The sequence below is a fragment of the Euprymna scolopes genome, chromosome 16 (genome assembly GCF_053919585.1).
Source record: "Euprymna scolopes isolate OS-2025 chromosome 16, ASM5391958v1, whole genome shotgun sequence".
NCBI lineage: Eukaryota > Metazoa > Mollusca > Cephalopoda > Sepiida > Sepiolidae > Euprymna > Euprymna scolopes.
The window spans coordinates 126,015,796-126,023,909 of record NC_136497.1 but is presented as its reverse complement, the minus strand read 5'-3'; positions in this window follow the sequence as shown (position 1 = coordinate 126,023,909).

Below are 8,114 nucleotides of genomic sequence, written 5' to 3'. Positions count from 1 at the left end.
TTCGGTCCCAGGCACGGTTTTGCGATTTCACGGTTCTGTGCCCCAACGAGAACTGCCGGCAAGCCGTAAACTATTCGGAGGACATGGTAGCTGGCCAACTCGTAGCTGGTCTGGCAAATGCAGAGTACCAGTGTAAATTGCTGGCCGAAGCAAATATTCTAACCACTGTGGAGCAGAAGCTTCACAGGCTGGTTAGTTTAGAAACTACAGAGACATCTGCTCCTCAGTTGCAACGAGGCTCAGAGGGACACTCAACTTTTGGCCAACTAACAACCGAAAAAAAACAGCTCGGAAGGAGCAGCCGCTCAAAAACCCTCAGAATAGTCCTTGTGGAGGGTGTGGGAGGACCTCACACCCCAGTGGGTTAAAAGGGCGGAAGAACTGCCCGGCGAGGGGGCTGAAATGTTTTAATTGTGGCGTCACAGGCCACTTACAAAGAGTGTGCCGGAAACAGGAGAGGTCGACGGCGGAGTCAACAAACGATGCCACGCGTCAATCGAGTATTTTCGGCAGCAGAATGGATGGGCACCGGCATGTTACAATCAAAAAGGTAGAATAGCAGCAGTGCCACACCTTGCATGGAGCAGTGGTGGGTTCAGGAGAAGTCCCCCTGAGCCACCACCCTCATTAATGGTCGATGTGTCCCTGATACCAGAGTCCCAGGCTAAATTCGGGTGCGCTTTGGATAAGGGAGTCAGCCGTCGAAAACACCGCATCCAGGCCATTGCAGATACCGGTGCCCAGACGTGTTCGAGTGGCCCAGAAATATTGAAAATATTAGGGTGCACCAGCAGGATCTTGATACCTACCACCCACAGGATACGAGGAATCACAGACGAACCCCTTGATATCAAGGGTGGTCCTGACTCAGATTAAGCTCGGTCAGAAGGAAACGCGACAAGTGGTCTACGTTTCAGAAAACACGTCAGGATTCTATTTGTCAGAATCGGCCCTCAAAGACCTAGGAGTAATCAATCGCGACTTCCCGCATCGAGTATCAAAGGCCGATTTATCGGCTTCAGAAAGTGGGACAGCACCGTGTGGATGTCCGAAAAGAGAATCCGTCCCGGATAAGCCAGCGAGGATCCCGTTTACCCCCACTGAAGATAATAGGGAACGGTTAGAGAAGTGGTTACGTGAACACTTTAAGTCCAGCGCATTCAATACCTGCCCCCATCAACCGTTACAAGTCATGGTAGGGAGGCCGCTGGATATAACTTTTACCCCGGGGGCGAAACCATCGGCCATACACACACCCATTCCAGTCCCTCATAACTGGAAGAAAAGGGTAAAGGATGATTTGGATCGAGATGTTGCGTTGGGTATTATCGAACCGGTACCAGCAGGCACACCTACGATCTGGTGTTCGAGGATGGTAGTCGCTCCAAAGAAAGACGGGTCACCTAGAAGGACGGTAGACCTACAAAAATTGAATTTGCCGGCTTTGTGATAACCTCGGACGGCGTGAAGCCAACTAAAAAAATGACGGAGGCTATTCTCAATTTCCCGACCCCAACGAGCATTACTGGTATCAGGTCCTGGTTTGGTTTAGTTAACCAGGTGTCGTATACATTTGCACAGGCCGATATAATGGCCCCTTTTCGAGAGTTGCTGCGGACAAAGAACCGTAAATTTTACTGGGAGGACACATTGAATAGACTTTTCGAAGAGTCGAAGAGGAATATCGTTCAGAAAATCGAAGAAGGGGTGAAAACCTTCGATATGAACAGAGCGACCTGCCTTTCAACCGACTTCAGTAAGGTTGGCATTGGGTATTTTCTGTTCCAGAAGCATTGCCAATGCCCAACGGAATTAGGTCCCAACTGTGGTAAGGACCACTGGAAGATGATTTTGGCCGGGTCTCGCTTCACGAAAGATGCAGAATCTCGTTATTCCCCTATAGAGGGGGAGGCTCTAGCGCTAATTTATGGCTTGGAGTCTTGTAGGATGTTCATTCTGGGATCCCCAGACCTATTGGTCACCGTGGACCACCAGCCCCTAGTGAACATTTTCTCGGATCAGATCCTGGAGAATATAAAAAATCCCCGCCTGTTCTCATTCAAGGAGCGGTCGTTGATGTACAGGTTCCAGATTAAGCATGTTCCCGGGAAACTCAACGCAGCACCAGACTGCACATCCCGATACCCGGCGCCGTCAAGACACAGCAGACTAAAGGGCACTGACACTTCCCAGCAAATCGAGGGGAGTATACAAGCATCCATCATAGATGCATACGCACATGACCCCAAGTTCCGAGCGATCACCTGGGATAGGATAGTCGCAGCTGCAGCCACCGATGAGGAGTGCCGAACGTTGGCGTCATACATTCAAGACGGGTTCCCAAGGTCACGCCACGAACTACCACCAGAAATCCGGCAATTCTGGCCGATGGCAGACCAATTATATTTTCTGGAAGGGGTACCCATAAAAGGGGACAAAATTTTGATACCAAAACGGCTTAGAGCCGAGGTGTTAGAGGCATTACACTCCGCCCATCAAGGGGCGAATGGTATGTTGGCTAACGCCAGACAACGGTTATTTTGGCCTGGTTTAGACGCCAGCATCCGAAAAACAAGGGCGCAATGTCGGAGTTGCAATTCGATCGCCCCATCCCAGCCTAGGGAACCATTAATGCCACCCATAAACCCGGAATTCTCATTTCAAAAGACAGTCACTGACTTGCTAGATATGCACGGGAAAAGTTACATGGTATACGCGGACCGATATACCGGTTGGATTGAGGTGGCACCACTACCATCAGGAAGGGCTGCAGCAGTGTGTAACGCCCTGAGGGTTTGGTTTTGCACGTATGGTGCGCCGGAGGAAATATCATCCGATGGAGGGCCACCATTCGACTCACTAGAATACAAATCGTTCAAAGAAGACTGGGGCGTAAAAAGGCGCATATCATCTGCACATTACCCCCAGAGTAATGGCCGAGCTGAACTGGCCGTAAAAACGGCCAAAAGAATGCTGATGGACTGCGTTGATGGCTACGGACACCTACATCATGATCGGGCAGCACGGGCGATGATGACTCATAGGAATACGCCCAGTCAGGACCTTGGATTGTCGCCGGCGGAAATGCTATATGGTCGAACAGTAAGGGGCCATCTCCCCGCACTTCGCAAAAAATACTGCATCCACAAGCGTTGGACGGAGACCAGAGATTTGAGAGAGAGGGCGATGGCGAAAAGGCACGTACTTAACAAAGAACAGTACGACATACACAGCCGCCCCCTCCAACAGCTCCGAGTCGGCGAGTCTGTGCAGGTGCAGAATCAGGAGGGACCAAATCCACGACGATGGGCGAAAACTGGGAGAGTCGTCGAGACAATGGGTAACAGGCAGTACAGGATACGGTTGGATGGTAGCGGCAGGATCACATTACGCAATCGCCGTTTCCTCAGGAAAATCAAACCGGTCATGGATACGCCGGAGTATCCACCCACTCAACAACCCCATCAACCACCTCCCCAAACACCAAGAAGGGAGGACAGCAAACCACCGTGCAACATGCATGAGATGATGGAGGTGGAAGAAGCTGATTGTGACACATCAGAAACAGATATGGAGGTGGACCAAGATCCGATCAACCACAAGCCAATGCGGACGAGTCCGGTCCCACGACGCAGCATGAGGGTAACACGAGCACCAAGGCCACTTTCCCCTCAAATGCAAGGACCAACTCACTACTACACGGAATTCTCCAGTCACATGACCACAAAACGACGGTAGTGTGGTCACATGGTGGGGGGAGGGCATGTAGAGAATAGGAACGACCATTAAGACGGGACACACAAAAGAGTGACACCGTCGTCTGATGAGTAGTATAAATAGAGCACGCACCGGCAGAAAAACTACGACTACGACGATAGTCGACTCGGAAACTTTACACTCTCCTTTTCTGTTTATTAACAATAAAATATGATAAAGTAAATGAAAAAAAATATTATTTGGTATAATAGTTTATAATAAGTACAGGGTGACCGCTCTCCCCCCCCCCACTCCAAATAAAAAACAAAAGCTAAATGAAGGCCATTTACATATGCTACATCTAGAACATATGCTGTAGAACGGAGAAAAAAGGTCAATGACCCTAGTTTTTGATGTGATGTTTTGAATATAATAAGCTAGTTATGACGAAAGTTTCATTTCATTCGGACAAAACACTAAGAAACCGGGCCTAATTAAAATTGGGCCGGTTTTTCTGGGTCACTATGTATATATAAAAACAGCTGTAATACTAATCCATTGCATTATATCTATGCTAGCTTTGCCCGGTCGTACAATGCGTTTAAGCATGGTATTATAATGTATGAATATTGCGTATATATTATTAAAAATCAATCCTATTACGAGGAATAAGTTACCGGTGGACTAATTTGAAAAAAAACAAACAAAACAAAACAAAAAATAAAGATAAATATAAATAAATACAGGAATATATAATGATAATTCGTTCATCAAATTCTATATATGTTTCGTTTTTTTACAATATCACGTCAATGATATTTGGGCTTGACGATGCATCTATCTATATATAAGAGTGAACATGTCTGTCTGTGTGTGTATCTGTGTGTGTGTGTGTGTCTGTGTACATTTCCCTACGCAATAACTCTGTCAATTTTTAGTCTACAGACTCGAAATTTGATATGCAGGGTACTGAGATTTGGGCAAAATCGATGTATTCGGTCTTTAGCCAAACATTTGTCGATGAAGGGGTCAAAGTTCAACGATTTGACCTTTGAGATCTCTACCAAACACCTATAGTTGAAATTTTAGATATAGGTTGCTTGGACAGGGATCTAACTTAATAGCTGGATTTGAGCCCAAAACAATACACTTTAAGGGGACATAATAAGGGTCAAATATAAAAAAAATTGACCGCTTTTTTTTTTTTTTTTTTTTGCTCAACATACATCTCCAAATACCCAGGCAACGCCGGGATGAAATGCTAGTATCCTATTAAAGTCAATTCTGATTAATATTTAATTTAAATTATGCAAACTAAGAAATTATTTACGGCGATTTTACATGGTAACTCTTCTTTTGACGTAAATTGAATTCAGTCATGACATATATATATATATATATATAAATATATATATATATATATATATATATATATATATATATATATATATATATATATGCAAAATGGTGAGATATACAAGGGCTTGAACAAGTGATTATTCGATCTCTAATCGAATGCTCTACTACTGCGTTATATCTCCAGAAGTAAACAAATCTCTTTTAAGAAGAAGGATTTGCTGTAATTTTATTATTTTCCTTGGTAGGTGTAACGTAACATAATCCATGATTTATCTCTAAAAGAACAAAGACTACTTTTAAGATCGGATTTTTTTTATTTTTCCATACTTATATTGTATTTTTGTACAAAACATTTCTAGCAACACTACCAAACATGTATAGTAACTTGATCAGAATTTGCCGTTTCGGAACTTATGAGGAGGAAACTAGCACAAACACAGAAAGTGACTTTTTCATTTTCATATATATATATATATATATATATATATATATATATATATATGTATATATATATATATAAATATAAATATAAATATATATATATATATATATATATATATATATATATATATATATATATATATATCCTATCAGTCTACGATAAAACGCTCGGAAGGAAAGACTCACCAAAGGCGGCCCCGAGAAGAAGGCCTTATCGAGAATGGAGTCGTCACAATTTCTTCATATTATATCACCTAAATGTTGTTGAAATAAGGACTTGGAATCTCTACAAGCAGAGACAGCTTTAATTGTGCCGAAGATATCCTAATTAGAGGATGGCATCATTTGGCCATTTTCATCATGTTTATATCACCTAAATGTTTGAACTTTTCTCAATTCAATTAGGGTCGCAAGGGACTCGATTTATGCCTAATTAAAGGCACCACAACTCTTGCCGAGAACACCAGGATCCTTTCGAAGGAAAACCAACTACCACTCAACCAGAAGGAGTTAACTACCAGCTCCCTATTTGGGAGGTAATGCTGGCCTACCGTTTTCCAAGGACTGTACTCAGACAAATAACTTTTCTTTGCTGTTATAACTGAATAAAGTTTTAGTTTAAATGTATCGCTTTTTAATTTGTGGATTTATTTTGCCTCTGCCAGAGAGTATTGAGTTTGTATTGAGTCTGTGAGATTAATTTCTGACATTCTTAATATATATATATATATATACTGTGTGGTGTTTTTGAGAAAGTGTTCAAGTAAAATGCTCAGTTCTTGAGAATGGCCCGAAACATGATGAATTGTGGTAATTTCTGACGTATTTAAATAAATTAATTTATATTGAAGTTTCAAGCTCCCCGATTATTTTGGAATATTTATATCTATTTATGTAGTATTATATAACAAGTACTTTATCTGTCTATGTGTGTGTTCTTTCCCTATAAACTCGGAAACGACTGACTCGATTTTTTGTAACTTCACGCGACTGCATTTGATTTGCCTGGGAGTGTTCTTTTCTAAGTATCCAAAATCGGCAATAAACTCAATCCGATTTATGGATGCAATGCGATTTTCACCAAAGTTTATACCTTTTTACAAACTAATATGATAAGTTCGTTTGAGAATTATTATCACTGCACAATCCGAAAAGACAATCCTATAAACCATATTACTTTGGCATTTTAAACTTTAAGTGAAGCCATTATTTACAGATATTTAAAAAAAAAATAGTAGATTCTCTACAGTACAATGCAGACTGCATATTATCGTTGACTAAGTCATTTCCGGGGTGGGCATTTGAACCTTTTTCCTTATACATTCCGGGGAAGCTTTTCGTAACTATAGCAGGCGATCAATTAATAAATAGGCGACTTCAATGATTGGAATGGCAATAAAAGTTTGAGACGTTGGAACAGTTGTTGATCTTCATTCAATCCCGAACAACGTCGGGGTTCCCTGCTTGATTAATATATTTTCAAATACTTTTTTCCTGCGTAAATTATCGCAACAAATCTAGCTAGGCTGATCTCGAAATATCATATTTCATAAACAGGTACGCTCACCATTATTCGCTTGCTCAACTATTTTAATATCCAATTATTTTCTTATTCCAATCACGTAATGATGCCAATGTTAAACATATCATTCGAAATGTGTAAATGAGTTCTATTACTTATTTGAAAGAAACAAATATGTTTAACTGAATTCTAGCACGTGAAAAACTAATTGAACTGAACAAAAGAAAATGAGAGAATAAAAATATTTTCTCGATTTATCTTCAATAATTATTTCTGTTTGGCAGGCTGAAGGTAACGCGACGATAGCATTCTCTTCAGAAATGATGAACGGTTTTATAAGGAGCATTGCTCGCGTGCTCGCAGTCATATATATTTAAATATGTCCCATTAATCAAGGAGTTCGTGATTTCAATATACATTTAACAATGCAATTTTATCTATATAATTATCTTCTTGTGCTCTCCAGAGTTAGTCTGTAAATAAAACTTTGAAAATGGCTTTATATAATTTATGAAGCCGAACTGCTTCATTAACGCATACCTTCACGGAAGTTGTCTAAATATGGCTAATCTGGCAACTCTAGATAAGCATATGAGAGTGACCTTCTTTTAATGTAACCTCGTTTTCGAATACCATTGTAATAATGTGACCATTGCTGAATTTGTGTGATATAGTAACTTGTAATAATTTCGACGTATTTTGTTTCTACATTAAAGCAAAAGAAAGTGAGACAAACCTTTCGTTAAAAAGGGGAAAATTCGTAATAAACAGGATAGAAAACATTTTCAGTCAGGATGCAAGGAGTATTTTTTTTTACACAGTGATCACCACTTATCAAGGCCCGGAAGCCACTCAGGGATAGAAAATATTTTCAGTCGAGATGCTAGGGGTAAATTAAAGGTTGTCTATTGTAATATTTATTATATTGAACTATGTAACACAATGTTATATTATCTTATTTTGGTCGGTTGTATATGTAAAATTCAATGTACACTATTTCATAGATTTTTTAGAGAACTCATATTTGCTGCGTTCTATTCGTTTTCTGTCCCTCACCACAAAAAAAAAATACTTTTTGCGCTAGCAAAATAATATC